General features: G+C 40.3%; 1 protein-coding gene across 6 annotated transcripts in view; it reads left to right on the top strand.

Moving 5' to 3' along the window:
• Window positions 1-15,794, top strand: part of RGS6 (regulator of G protein signaling 6) — a 276,150-nt gene that overhangs the window by 105,664 nt on the left and 154,692 nt on the right. Inside the window, exon 1 of one of the 6 annotated variants that reach the window (XM_065683509.1) lies at window positions 10,530-10,570. The exons of the other annotated variants lie outside the window; for them this stretch is intronic. The gene's annotated coding sequence lies outside the window, so the exon portion shown is untranslated. Of the gene's footprint in view, window positions 1-10,529; window positions 10,571-15,794 lie in introns of those variants that run through there. 6 annotated transcript variants of the gene reach the window in all.

Here is a 15,794-nt window from a genome sequence, read left to right on the forward strand (position 1 = left end):
AGTTAAAATTCTGATAGTATATTGAATCTTGAAAGAAATATTTAGTAATGCACAAAGTTTTGAAATATATGTACATTACTGTCTATTTTTTATTCTAAAATATGAAAGTAATGCCAGGAAGTATATCAGCAGCAGTTATGAGCTGTCACCATTTGTTTGACAAATTACTAATTGTTCTATTTCAAGCAAATGTTTTCAAAGTAGATGACACAAATAACTGACTTCTGCTGTTTATTTGGAGGCCGTTTGCTTCATCACAAGTAATTCCAAGAACACACAAAACTGGCCAGTTAAGAGATTAAGACAGCTTTATTTTGTGTAAAAGCTTTCATGCAGACTGTATTCCCAGATGCCTCGGGATTTTGTCATATGGTCTTTTTAAAAAAAAAAAAAAAAGGAAAAAGAGGAGAAAAGGAAAGAAAATTGAACCTGATCTCAAAGATCTGGGTTTTGCTTTGTGTGTCTTGTTTTCAATAGGGCGCTTTATGATAGCAGCTTAGTAGTACACTTGAGAGTGAGGGACAAGCCAGCCCTACATGCAGTGGTATCACTTTCTTAGTGATAACAAAAGGAATTTAGTTTTGAGCAAGGAGAGACAAGATATGCTTCCAGATTTTTAAAAGCAAGTCATTTGCTGAAACGTAGGTAGAATAGTGTTCCAGATGGCAGGATCTGCAGAGAGAAAGGCTACTGTATTTCACAGCAACAAGATTAACTGAATGGATCAACAAGAACCAAATGTTAAATCAAAATGGGAGCCGAGAGACTACACATGCTGAATGTACAAATTGTCATGAGTTACAGCTTGAAATCACTGTCTGACTTTGAAGTTGTTTGAGAGCTGTGCAACATGGTCATGCCTCTGTGCAAAAGGAAGAATGAAAGGAATGGCTATTTACCATTTTACTCAAGCTGAAATCTGAAAGGGGAGTTGTAATCAAGAGCAGATGGGGAAGGTGCTGGTAAAGGTGAAGTCCAAGACCTGCAGACGTGCTGAGCTGCAAGCATAAGAGAGAAGGAAAAATAATGGCCTTTATGTTAGGACCTCTAGTAGGACTTCTTTTCAGTTTACTTTCCAAGTAATATGCATCTGTTTGTCTTCAAAAGTCATAAGGGAGGCTAAAGGTAAGCACACACATGATTTGAAAGTTTGTGATGTTTTCCAGTGGAGCTGCCCTGCAACCAGTGCAGTCATTGAATGGAGCACTAACCTCAGCCCTTCCCTTCACCATTGAGATGACTCTTTGCTCATCTTAGTTGCAAGGCCCAGAGTTTTGAAAGAAGTAGATATGTGAAGTAACCAAATGTCATACCAGTCTAATGGAAGTTGTCATCTAACATCTGCAGGTCTCCCAGAATGTTTGCATAGGAGTGTAAGGGCCAAAGCAATGGCTGCATTTCCTGCAGTTATGTACCCTAGATCAGGGAAATGAGGATGTGTGAATCCCCACATCTAGCCTCCTACATTTATGCATGCACATAGGCAGAAGCACAGAAACAAAGTCGTATATGAGAAAAGGTTAAACATTTGAAAGGTAAAGTTACAGTGTTAGTACCGTCCAGTATAAAACGTTCAAATGAAAATGTTCAGTATTTGGATCTCTGATGTTCCCTTCTGTGCATTGATTTTGGGGTCTGGATCTATCTGAACTGCTTCTACCCTCAAAACTGTCTCTTATGTCTGAACTGTGTGTTCAAGTTTACCTTAGATCAAAGCATGAAGTCATAATTTGTATCTGTGGAGTTTCTTGTATATTTGGTTGTTAGTGGGCCAGTGATCTGACCTGTAACTGGCAGCACAGGTCTGTGAATTACTATTACACTACTAACAGGAATAATTGCAGGCAGTAAGGCTGGTAATAAACTGCATTTTTATGTTATTTAGTAACAGCAGTGTTTCATCACTCATTTATTGAGGAAAAATTACTAAGTATGATTCCTGCCAAAGGCACAATGTGCAGTTCACCATTTACATGTAAGTACTATGTCAATTTATAATATTGTAGGGTAAAAAGGCAGTTTAAAGGATATGAATAATCTAACAAAAGATTTAAACAATTAAAAATAAAAGCAGAGCGTAACAACAACAGTCTGAACTGTATGGCCTTTGCACTGATGCAGAGAGCACGTTTCTTCCTTGTTCATCTCCATTCTGCCTAGATGTAAGCTCTGCGTATTTCAGGTTTTTGCCTTTGCAAAGTATATAATGATTTCTAAAAGACACAATGAAGCAAAGGCTTAGGGAGTTCATAGAAATGGCAGGAATTTTCGCTACAGGTGCTGTGAAGAATCCTGATTGATTTTACACCTCCTGCCCTCTAAGGAGGGCTAACCAAATTACAGAGTAATGGCTGACAAGAGCTTATTATAAGAATTTTAAAAAATAGACTTTTATACGTGATTTTAGGATATACAGAACAAAAGAGCTTATGATACTCATGCATTTTGCCAAAACATGGTCAAATTGGAAAACTGTTTTAACTTGTTACCAAGTTAATGGCCTGTCTACAAAAATAGGGGCTGGGAAGCTCTTGTGGCCAAGTTTTGTACCTCTGAAACTCTAGACTTGATTATGAGCTTGTAGAACATGTAACTATGGCATCAGTAGTAAGAAGCAAGATAATGAGTGTGTTTTATGTTGCATGTCATTAATGAAACATTATGCTTTTTTTTTTTTTTCTCTCCCCAAGCTGTGCTGTAACTAGTCAGTTTTTGCCATACCAGCCCCCGTCCTTAGCTGTTACTAGGACAAATGCCCAATGCTACTGGTGTAGTAAGCAACTCCCACAACACATTTATGCTTTGTTTTCACTTCTGGAAAGTCCTTGGGTTATCCCCACTACAACCTGCTGAGAACATAAATGCTGTATATGCCAACAGGTGCTCTCTCGGGGGAAGAAAAAGTGTCTGGCTTGAACAAGGACTTTGTGGTAAATTCCCCCGTATCCATGGCCAACCACTTACAAAGGGAAAAATCTATGGGCTCAGTTGTTTCCCCTTTGTCTTTCTACTGAAAAGGAAGCTTGTTCCTAAACTTACCAGGGTGAGAGGGAACAGATGCCATTCAGGACACATCTTGCTCCTGAACAAGTTTGTGCAGGAAAACCAAAAACCAGATTAACTAATGCCCCGTGTCTCATGGTTAAATGATAGTGATGCCTAACATAGAGATACTATTTCAACTGCAAGGTCCTACAGCTGGGTAGAAGCAATCCCAAGCAATCTGATGACAGACGAGCAGGGAACAGACAGACATCAGGGTTGCCCAGAAATATTATGCCATATCCATCCTTGGAGGATTTTAAGAACTTGCAGGCTGGGACAAAGCCCTAAGTAACCTGGTCTCACCTCACAGCTAAGCATGGCTTGAGGAGAAGATTATACTAAAGACTTCCTGAGGGCCCTTCCAAACTGAATTTTCCTATAACCCTATAAAGTTCTTGAAAGTAAATTAAAACAATGAAAGGCTGGCTATTTAGGAAGAGATGTGTGTAATATTCATGAGCTGCAAAATTTCTGTATAACTTGTGTAACAGCTCAAAATTGCAACTTCAGGAAAACTGTATTGATTGTGTTCTACATCATCTTAGCAAAGCAAGCTTAGGGACTTTCAATCCTTCCATTTCAGCTGCAGTGCTTCCAAAATTTTTTATTGTCGTATACACTGGAACAATTGCAGAAGTGATCTCCAGATAAATTAACAGCAACTGTCTTTGTGTCATCCCTGTGGAAATCAATGTGTTGGTCCAAGGCACAGCATGGTATCAGTGGAGAGGAGCTGAGGACTGACTTTTGACACTGGAATTGGCTTACACATTCACAGCTTTCCTGATTTGCTCTCCTCAGTTGGCAGGACATAGCGATTTGTTCTGTGATGACTTCTGAAAGTCAGGCAAGGGAAGTTGCTATGAAATTGATTTTAACAGTAGCTGAAATCAACCCTTTAGTGAGGATTTTCATCAAGGCATTTGGAGTGGAGGTGATTTTCAGAGGTTTGTGTTTAAAACAGAGAAACGTGAAAAACATGTCCCTGTCACCTGCAAACCCCATTTATCAAGAAGCCAGTTGGAAGAGATTCTGGAGCTATCAGACCCCACCATTAGGAAGATTTCCTAAATTGTTCTGTTTCTTTCCTCGCTTCAATTCTATTTTGATATTTTCAATTCCACATCCATGAACCATTTGTTTTCATCCTAAGGCACGGTCCACTATGTGACCCCTGTTTTCAACTTTGTTGGGTCAAACTTCACTTGTTAGTTTTTAAGCTAGTCTTGCCCGATGATCCCGTTCATGCCTTTAAATCATTTTTGTTCTTCCAGAAATAGCTTCAAAACTGAAAGCTTTTACACAAAGCAGCTCCTCTACTATAAGCAAATGATAAAAGTGAAAAAGGCAGCTTAGAAATCCACAGAATATACAGGTTGTTGGTGATGGAAGCAGATTAATGCTTCTCTTCACACAAAATCAAAGTTGTGTAAGTGCATAAATTGCTTGTGGTTTATATTTGATGAATAAAATTAATGACGCGATAACGTTAGTGAGATGATCCCTATGGAAGTTGCATGTGATTCTGTTCTTTTCCATTAGCAATTTTGTTCAGGAGTAAACTGGCCTTTTGAAAAGCAATTAGTAGACCTAAATGTCCTTTAAGAGATAAAAGAGCCACTGTGGCTTGCTTTGAGATAGCAGCAAAAGTTCACTGCAAGTCTGCTAACAGTTCGTATCATAGTGAAGGGACATAGGAGATAATTTTTCATAACACAGATCTCAGAATGAAGCCAGTGTTACATACCATGTCCTGCACATGCTGCTGGATGCTTTGCATGAATAGGATGTCAATGAAGTCGTTGCCATCCATTTTGACCTGACATGGAAAAGAAGCCATGCTCTTTTCTGTAATGTCTCACAAAGCAATTATCCTCCTTTCTATGTGCAGGCAGCACGGATTTCCTTTTCAAACCCACCAGTCAGCTTGGTATCATCTGGAAACTTGCTGAGGGTGCACTCAATCCCACTATGTCATTGATGAAGATATTAAACAGTACTGGCCCCAGTACAGACCGCTGAGGGACACCACTTGTTATCAGTCTTCATCTGAACATTAAGCCATTGACCACTACCCTCTCGACGCAACCATCCAGCCAATTCCTTATCCACAGAACAGTCCACCCATCAAATCCTTATCTCTCCAATTTTGAAAGAAGGATGCTGTGGGGGTCTGTGTCAAAGGCCTTACAGAAGCACAGTTTTGGCCTGCTGTATTCTTGTAACACCAGGGTTAAGCTGTGTTCTCAGCACAGTAATACGCAAGATTTAAGTCTTATTTTAGATTAACTTGCAATTTAGCAAAATATCAAAAATTAAGGACTGGAACTAATTTATAACATTTTTATACATCCCAGAAGGAGAAGATGGCTTCACTAAGGGGAAATCCTGCCTGACCAATTTGGTGGCCTTCCGTGATGCGGCTGCGGAACGGATGGACAGGGGTAGAGCAGTTGACATCATCTGCCTGGACTTTTGCAGAGTGTTTAACACTGTCCTGCGTGACATCCTTGTCTCTAAATTGGAGAGACATCAGCTTGATAGGTGGACCACTCAGTGGATAAAGAACTGGCTGGATGGCCGCATGCAAAGAGTTGTGGTCAATGGCTCAAAGTCCGGCTGGAGACCAGTAGCGAGTGGTGTCCCTCAGGGATTGGTGTTGGGACCGGTCTTGTTCAACATCTTTGTTGGTGACATGGATGGTGGGATCGAGTACGCCCTCAGCAAGTTTGCCAATGACAACAAGCTGTGTGGTTTGGTTGATATGCTGGAGGGAAAGGATGCCATCCAGAGGGACCTTGACATGCTCGTAATGTGGGCTGATGCCAACCTTATGCAGTTTAACCATGCCAAGTGCAAGGTCCTACACCTGGGTAAGGGCAATCCCAGGCACAGCTACAGATTGGGCAGAAAAGAGATTCAGAGCAGCCTTGTGGAGAAGGACTTGGGGGTGTTGGTTGATGAGAAAATGAACATGAGCTGTCTTCAGTGTGCGCTCACAGCCCAGAAATCAACCATATCCTGCACTGCATCAAAAGGAGTGTGCCCAGCAGGTTGAAAGAGGTGATCCTGCCCCTCTACTCTGCTCTTGTGAGACCTCACCTGGAGTATTGTGTGCAGTTCTGGTGTCCTCAACATAAAAAGGACATGGAACTCTTGGAACAAGTCCAGAGGAGGGCCACGAGGATGATCAGGGGACTGGAGCACCTCCCGTATGAAGACAGGCTGAGAAAGTTGGGGTTGTTCAGCCTGGAGACCTCGTAACAGCCTTCCAGTATCTGAAGGGGGCTCATAAGGATGCTGGGGAGGCACTCTTCATTAGGGACTGTAGCAATAGGACAAGGGGTAATGGATTAAACAGGGGAAGTTTAGATTGGATATGAGGAAGAAGTTCTTTACTGTGAGGATGGTCAGGCACTGGAATGGGTTGCCCAGGGAAGCTGTGAATGCTCCATCCCTGGCGGTGTTCAAGGCCAGGTTGGATGAAGCCTTGGTGAGATGGTTTAGTGTGAGGTGTCCCTGCCCGTGGCAGGGGGTTTTGGAACTAGATGATTTTAAGGTTCTTTCCAGCCCTAACTATTCTGTGATTCTATGATTCTATGCTGTTATTTGTTAGATCTTTCCTAACTTTGGCTAGGGTTGTATTAGATATCTGCCATGAAGCAGGTTTTGAAACACTATAGTAAGTTTCAAACACATGGAAGTCTAAAACACTAGAAAAATAACAAGTTAGAGATGAAGAAAAATTACAAAACTGGAACAAATACTCTGTCATTTAGTTTGAATTTTCTTCTATCCATTTAATTGAATTAACTATTTTTGGGTAAATACCTTTTATTTTGACTAGCATTCTTTGAAATTTCAGGCTTGGCCTTTGCAGTGCAACTTAGTGTTCCCAGCTGGTGATAATACCTTCTTGTATAACGTTCAGTACCTGTGAATTTTCTGAACCGCAAATTCCTGTGAATTTTGACTCTGTGGTCTTTAAAGCAAGCATAACTACAATTGCTGTATTAATTAAAATAATGGTATTTGAATATAAAGTTTGAAATGTGTATTTTTTAAAAAAGGATGACCTCCTGAAGCAGTGTCGTGGGAGACTGAAACCACAAAGAGCCAGAGCAGCTGTGAAGATGGATGGGATATTTTTGCTTTTTTATTTTGTAACCTTGCTCTGCAAACTGCTGATAACCCTTTTCTGCAGACCTTGGGAGAGGGAGTAAGTCTACCATCAGGAAGTGTTACATGAAGCTCTGCCAAGCAAGCAAAGCAATCCCTGCTTCCTGTAATCTCTGCTGGTCTTTCCCTGGGTAATGTATTTTGCCCAATGGAAAGCCTCCTGGTTGCTGTTGCAGATTACTCCTCTTCACTGACAACACAGAGACTATGACGTGGTCTTGGAAAGTTAGAACTAGCTCTGGCAGATGGCACTAGTTTTCTTTACCTTCCACCTTGAGGACAGAGGGAAAATAAACAGAAAAGTATACTTTTGTTGTCACTGACATTACATGTTTGTGCTGCTAGAATATTTTCCTGATTTTCTTTTCGAGGTGTTGGCTTTCAGATGTCTTCTGCTGCACAGGTGGGATCTAATTTTTTAATTTCTTTTTTCTGTAGTATTTGAAATTATCATCCTTCTTTAAAGGGGACGATTTAGAGACAGTCATGTGAGACAAAACCCTCAAAACCTACTTTGTTGGCAATTGTCCGATGATAGTGAGTTTTGCATTCCCATCCCTGACTTTCCCTCAGTGTGCCACTAATGGGGTTCCCAAACTCTTGAACCTGGTCACTTATATTTTCCAAACACATCTGTAAGCTTGGCATTTTTTGATACCTATCAGACTGCTTAACTGGGTTGAAACTAGCTGATCGATTGAAGAGTACGAGGTTTGGAAGACAGGCACAGACTGGTGCATAGACCACACTACCACATGAGCATTGCTTCCTCAGGAAGAATGAAGTCTGAAAATAACTCTCTCGAGGACAGAGTCATTTGCATAACTATGCAGATTACGTACCTCCACGATAATTTTAACACATTTGATAAGATATTAAAAAAATCCAGTGTTCTCTCCTGAGTTCACTGGAAGTGCAGCCAGTGGGGGAATCTCCATTTAGGATGGGAGATTTCTGATTACGAGGGGGGTGACAATAAAACCCAAACTGGAACAAATCTTGGTGTTGGGGGGAAAAAAAGTAAATTTTGAGTAGGACAAGGTCTGGGGAGTTTAATGGGGAAGTAAATTCACTTTTGCTGACAATACCACCAGACTGATACCAGCTTTCCCCCTTTGTTACTTGACTGTGACCATTTCAAGGGGTGGCAGAGGAGATGTCAGTATGTTTAGACTACTCCATATTTCACCACCCTGCAGAGGCCGACAGGCAGAATACCAAACATGGAGATAGATTCAGAAATATATTACTGTTCTTGAACTTTAAAGTGCTACCAAAAATAACTTGCATCCACAAGAAGTCTGATGTCTTGCAACTGGCATTTGTGACCGACCCCTTTGGGAATATGGGCTAGCAGCCAAAACCAAATGCCTGGCACTGAATGGGAGCTTCTCCCAATCATGCAAATGGTAAATGCACATTTTTTTCTAGAGGTTTCTTATCTTTAAATTTTATACATCCGTGTAATCTTTTCTGTTCTAAAAGATCATCGGGAAGGCCCATTAGCAAGGCCTGTGAGCACTTGGCTGTAGAGATGGAAGATGAAAGAGAAAGTGGACTGTTAACAGTAGAAAGCCTCATGGTTTCATGCAAGGCAAGAAATCAGGTTTGGACATAGTTTTGTGGTGTGTGATCCCATTCCAAGACTGAAATAAAACTAATTTATTTGAAGTCACATCCATATATAGTATGGATTTTATTTTAAAGTATAACTTTAAAGACAGCTGAGTGTACCAACTCATGTCACACAAGGTACTGAATAGGCTTTTATTGCTTTTTAGTGAGCATACAATCACACAGTAAATCACCACCATATTAAAGTACTACATACACATGTATGCACACCCTTGAGGATCAAATTGGTATGTAGGAAGTAATGCCCCCTCTAAAGGGTGAACCTCTAAACCATTTTTGTAATAGCATTTTAACAATCCATTAAGAGCCTCCAATCTTCTTAGCAACAAAATCCATCACTTGCTCAGCATGTGTCCTTTGATGCAGCAGTCTTGCTTAAAATTGCTACTTATCCAATTATTTTTTTCACTTGATTTACAGCCAGTGTCAAAAAGTATAATGTCCACTTGCCAAGTAAATAGAAAAATCCATCTGCCCTTGTTTCCATTTGCCAGGTCTATGGTATTATCATCATATTCGGGCTTTTTCTTTTCCTGGTAATAGCAGTGTTTCAATTTGCACTCAGGTTTAAATACAGATGTAAATTTGTGCATTTACCAGTGTTACTCAGTGAAGTCTGTCATGGTGTCAGTGTTCATTTAGCCTACCCAGCTACTAGCAGTTAGCAAGCAGAAAAGCTTTTCCTTTTAATGTTTCCGACAGTTGCTGGAGGAGCTGACCAACTCTTTGCAAAGAACAGAGTGGCCATATTTCGTTTTATATCTGATGCTCCCCAATCCAAACCATAACAAAAAGACATGTCGGCTGTTGCTCCATGTATAGTTCTTGGTTCTGAGATGGAAAGAAAGATGGACATGATGCATGCATCTGAGGATGTCCTCCTCCATGAAGGGGAAAAGATTGAGCTCCCTTTCAGTGATACGGGGTTGGAGGTGAGCAGTTATTACTGATCCATGCATGTGCTTGTTGTTTCACAACCTACTGGAGGATGGTGTGGCTCAGATTAAATTTCTGTTCATAACAGGTAAATCCGATGCTTATTGCAGTATTTAGACAAAACACTAGATAGATGATGGGGAGTACACATGGGATGGTGGGGCTTCAAAAGTGAGATTGTGGAGTCCTCCTAGTCTCATTAAATACTTGCCTGTGAAACTGGGTACATTTATATGCATCTCTTTGCCATGTTCTAGTGCAGAAATACTGGTGAGATGTTGCCATCCAGCAGTGTGGTCACCCCTCTTACTGGGTGACAGTTTGAGTGTCTCTCCATCCCTTTTATGTGTCATGGCTAGGGGCTTGGGAGAAAGGCTGCTATGGCAAAGCCAAGAGGTATTTCTGCCAGCCTTCCATCATTTATTCACTGCTTTCCACCATCCCAGGTATATGCCTTCACTAGGCCCCAGGGAAATACTGTGGGATCTTGTCCCTTCTAGCCTGAGTCAGAAAAACTATCCTGTGCCTCAGGTGGCCACTTACTAACAGGTGCTGCTAAGATGCAGGGAGCAACCCAGCTGGGGATAGTAAGTGCTGCAGGAGAGCAATGAGCAGCTAAAGAAATCAAGGTTGTATAAATAGTTTTGTTAAAGAGAAGGTGGAGGTATTTGGCTTGAAATGCAGCTTAGCTGAGAGCTGGTGCAATTCAGTAATAGCAAGGAAAAAGGGAAGGACAGGAGGACACGATTATGATAGATCTCAGTCTGAGACTAAGGTAGGTCTTAGAACCTTTTTATTTTCCTTAACCGACATCTTGTATAAGTGCCTTCAGATCTGCGCCTTCCATGTGTTAAATTAAATATTACAAAATGACACAGCATGGTTTTCTCTTTCTTTATTTATTTTTTTTAATCCCTTCAATATTTTCTTATCAGTGTGCCCATCCACAAGATAATGTTTCTACCTGTCAGATTCTCATATTCAGCTTGGGATCTGGAAATGAAACTGAGTTGCCATATATTTTTCTTAAAGTGTGTATTATTGTCAGAAATAAAATTAGCTCTGTAATATTTTGTACCTGAGTTGCAAACGATACAGTACTCCAGTTTTTATGGCCATTAGCCATCAGCATTGCTCATACGCAGGTCTAGGAGCATTCAGTTACTTCAGGTACTATGTGTTTTTTCGTATGTCTAAAATTAAAATAGATAGACATTATTCTGTTCTTTATTCAAAATGTTAAGTATTGCAGGGCTCTCTGTATGATCTGGAAGCAGGCTATTCACTCAGCCAAACTGCATATCATCAGGGCTGTATAATGTAAGCCAACAGTTGAACCCTTGGGATTCATTGGGGTGATAAAAGTAAAAGCTGTCACTTAAGTAGTAGCTATTGCTTGAGGAAATACAGTGAAGGAGAAATATGAGGGTGAAAATACAGCATTTTGGTCCACTAGAAGGCAGAAGATAAAAATCCAGCAGAAGATAAAATAATTGTAAAGGTATAAATTACGAATGAAATTTAGCATGCTTTTGTGTGTTTGTGTAGCTATATAGAGCTCCAAATGAGTCTTGGTTGGAAACTGGGCCTCAGCAACAGAAGGTAGGAGCTCAGTATTTTAAGAGGAATTCTCATTCCTTCCTTCCTAACAGAACATAAAAACCACAGACTTTCATCCTACTTAGTACCACAGAAGTTGTAAACTGATGCAGTGGAAAGATGAATTAGGCTCCATGCCTTTATTTTTCATCTCTTTGTCAAAAGGTTTTCATGGTTGGTAGCAGGAACAAAAAGCAATAGGAGTATTTCAGAAGTCAGAGAAGGAAAGTGAATGAGTTTGAAGAATCATCTGACATCAGTTCTGGGTGGTAATCTGTGCTCTTTGATTGACAAGCGTCAGGCAAAAGCAATAGGTCCACTGAAAGATGTGCTACCCTTTCTTGTTCTGTTTGGGCTTGGGGTTTTGGGGAATTTTTAGATGTAAAAGTTAAAAATTGAGTAAAATAAATAGGAAATGGAGTAACTTAATTGGTTGTCTAACTCATTTTGCTCTTAGATTAGCCCACCTCTGGTTTTATCCATATGTCACTCAAAAAATCTTTGCTCCATTGATATTTTTGAATAATTTTCCATTTGTTTTTATATAAAGTGCAAGATTTTCGGTTTTGATGTAGATCCAAGCTAGGTGGAGGGTGAAGCAGAAATAACTGCATCAGCAGAAGTGGTTTTAAAATTAATGAACACCTGAAGAAATGGAAGTGTCAAAGAAAACCAACACTTTCTGGGTGTGAGTTCAGTTGGTGGGGAGGACGCTGTGATAACCATTGGTGCTTAAGCCTTTGTGCTGTAGGTGCATCCCTTATAAGGAGGGTAGGCTTTTGCTTTGCATGTTGTGAAGCCATCCGCTGCCTAAACATTCAGATACCTTATTTGTATAAGAGTGGTGTGTCATTCAGTGAAACATCACACAGCTCAGGCCGCTGGAAATGCGTTTGGGAAAGAAGAGCCACTTGTGATGACATGTATTCCTTTTGCTAATTGAAAGGGAAATGACAAACTCCTGTGCTTCACTGTTCATTACTACCATCTGCCAACAGAGTGGCTGTTTATCTGTGTATTCTGGGCTCTCTCTCATATCTCTTTAAAATTACATTGCTTTTGTTCTTACATTCTTCATTTGGTTAGAATAAAACTACTCAGCAGTATGTCAGACTGTTCCAGGTCTTGCACAGACCACTTTTATGATGATGGGAAAAGAATACTGGTCTGCTGTAGTAGTATTTATTAATGTATGCTGTAGGCCACTCTAATAGGACATGCTATGGTTTTTTGTACCTTACATATTGCTGCAGGATGTGAAAAGCAAAGCTTCTATATACAGTCACGCAATGGTTCAGAATCACAGAAATTAAAATGAGACAAACCCACTAAGCCATCATACCAAGTCACCACAAGCCTGACCATTTTGTTCCCTGCAGTCTTGTTTCCCCATATTTCTGTAGGCTCATTCTGCTCGTGTCCCGTGATGGGCTTCTGCTGCTCTCTTTGGGAGGCAGCAGCAGAACCTAGTGGGTCTCGCCATTAGAGCACGTTGGATGATACCTTCTGAGAACTGTGCAAAATCTCCCTAGCTACTGAGCTGTGATTGCAGAACTTGCTGATCTACTGTACCAGAGGAGTCTCCTTGTTCAAAATATGCTAGGGAGGAACTGGCCCAAGATACAGATGTTTATACATTCAGTGTGCTTTGTTTTAATGGCGATCTTCCGGTATACTGTAATTGGCACCTTTAAAATTTCCTCATACAGTTAAGTGTTCTGTTGCACTTGTCATCATCAGTTAGAATCTTAAGTTCATCCTTTCCATTGATATGTGTAAAGAAGAGGGAATTCTGAAGGACCCCTGCCAAAGTAAGTTTGTACAGGTGTAACTGTGTGGCTAAAACATGCACATGTTCTGCAGGCACACATTTAGGAACAGATATTAAAAAACATTTTCTAATGTCAAAGGAGTGAAAACTAAGTGATAACAGTTGTCTTCTCTCTTCACACTCCTTTATCCTTTTCTGGAAGGAATTACCACTGAGTTGTAAACCAAGTGTTTTACCCTTCTCAGATTTTGGTGCAAGAGAAGTGGTTTATAATTGACCCAAGCTTCAGTGCCAGGAAATATGGCCATTGATGTTGTTCTCCACCAGTCTGTAGCTGCAGGATCATCTCCCTGTTTATGCCTTCTTGTTACAACTTCATTGCTTCCCTTCAGTTGCTTTTCCTTGAATGCAGAAGGTTGAGGAAGGAGAAGGTCACCAAGACACAGTGAACTGCAAAATCAAATCAGCTCAACGAATTTTGACAGAAGCTTGTCTGAATTGTTCTTTAAAACCTCGTGACCTGGGCTGTTCAGTGGGTCTGTGATTCTAAGCCATGCAGTCAGTGTTGTTATTGTTACTTTTATCTTCCTTATGAGCCAATGGGTCATCTTTGTGCTGTGAGTTTGTAACTATCTAGAAAGTCATTCATATGGTGTATTTAGGGTATCAGAGGTGCTCATTGCCACGCTTTACCAGGAGATTATTAGGTAATTCACACTCCACTAATATACTGCATTCGCTTTACTTGAATAAAACAAAGAAACAAAGACCCCTTTAACTCATAGATCAGAAAAGAAAAATTAAGGTGTCCTCAGGGAAGTTGTAACTGTGAGCCACAATTTTTCAAACTGCACACACTGGTGGAAGTCGGCCTAAAGTCACAAGAGCATTTGATCAGAAATATGCTAATTTGTTCCCCGGTTCATACAAAGCCAGGAATTTATTAAGCTACATCTTCATGAAGCATTTTGATTTCTGCAACAGTAAAGTGCTCTGGAAGTGGACTTCTACCTACTTCAATTAGGCAATGAATATCCTTGGTTCACTGCAAATCAGAATAGCTCATGCAGCTTTCCCCACCTGTAGCAGAGATTCATCATCTTCATCCTAATGAGAGAAACCTGTGATGTGTGGGAAGTGAAAAACTGGGAATTGATAATTTAGGGATTTCCTCTTGTGTGTGGCAAATTACAGAGCAAGCTTATTGGCCTGATGTTAGACAAATGCTTCCTACCTAAAGAAATACTCTTTAACTTGTGGGCACGAATTATCTGTAGCCCTGTGAATTATTTCAGTCCAACTGCTCATGGCACCAGAGGTCCAAGTATAGTGACACTCAGTCAGTCAGTCTATGTGCGCTACCAGCACCAGGCTCTGAGGGGTAACCTTTTCCAAGGGGCTTACCTTTTCCATATCATCTGCAACTACATGAATACTAATTTTATCATGAATAATTATTTTATCATCTCTCCTGGCTCTCAGAACTGTCATGAGGATTAAATCTAAATATCTGTGTCTCATATAGCTACTCTAGTTTGCTAGACAAACTATCATTATTGAGGATTATGAAAGAGTCATGCTGAAAATAGCTGATGGTCTGAATTCAGTCCGTTGGATGCAGATGAATCAGTCACAGGACTTCATTTCACTGCATGTTTTCCTTCAAGAGTTTAGGATACAGTTCCCAGCTGCAGCAGACAGTCTTGTGGATTTCAAATGCCACAGAAAGGTAAATATTCTCTAATTATTATCTAATAACTGTATTGATACTTATATTTCCTTCAAAGGCTAGTAAAGAGAAAGTAGTTTCAAAAGTGTGATAGGAATACTCTGGTTTCATTTTTACTCAAGTAAAAAGATGCTATTTATAACTATTAGCAGTTTTTTATTATTAGTCCCATAAAAAAACAATTTTTTAAATTAAATTAACCTTGTTCCAGCAGTGTTCCACAGCACACAAAATAAACCAATCTCTGCCACCTTCCCTAGATTTTCATTCTAAAGCAGACTCTGATTTGTACATAGAAGTATTACATTATAAACTGCACATACTGTGCTGTCTGAAGTACAACAGCCTCGCACAATCCATAGAATAAGCAGCATTCGAATTATCTTAAAGCATGGAGTGCCGAATGCCTGCAAGTCTTGCCTAGTAAATGGCGTGGATTTCCCCTGATCATCAGAGGACATCATTGGTACATTGTTTTTTGAGAAAATTAGCAGTGGGACTGTGATTCACAAGAGAAGTCTGCATTTATGTGGTGTCTTTTTGGTGAACAGATAAAGAGTTCCAGAGCTGTCAGTCCATCTCCTGTCATTACTGATAAATATTTTTATTAACATCTGAAACTGGGCTGATATCTGTGGTCTTCACCTTGACACTAAAGAGTGCAGTCCAGGCTGAGAAGGTGGGTATGGCATTGTGTCATATAGCAGTGATGAGTTAGACACTTAATTTGTGAGGTAGATCTCTTATTTTCCTCACACATTTTCCTTTAAAGAAAAGATATATTGTCAGTTCCTGATTCCTAACAGGCTCACTTGCTCTGAGCAGGTTGTAATTGGCCCCTACTATGGTTCTGGGTCTCAAAGGCCTTACACCCATGTCTGTGTCTTTTATGGAGCCCTT

This window comes from Lathamus discolor, chromosome 6 (assembly GCF_037157495.1).
Source record: "Lathamus discolor isolate bLatDis1 chromosome 6, bLatDis1.hap1, whole genome shotgun sequence".
NCBI classification, from domain to species: Eukaryota; Metazoa; Chordata; class Aves; order Psittaciformes; family Psittacidae; genus Lathamus; species Lathamus discolor.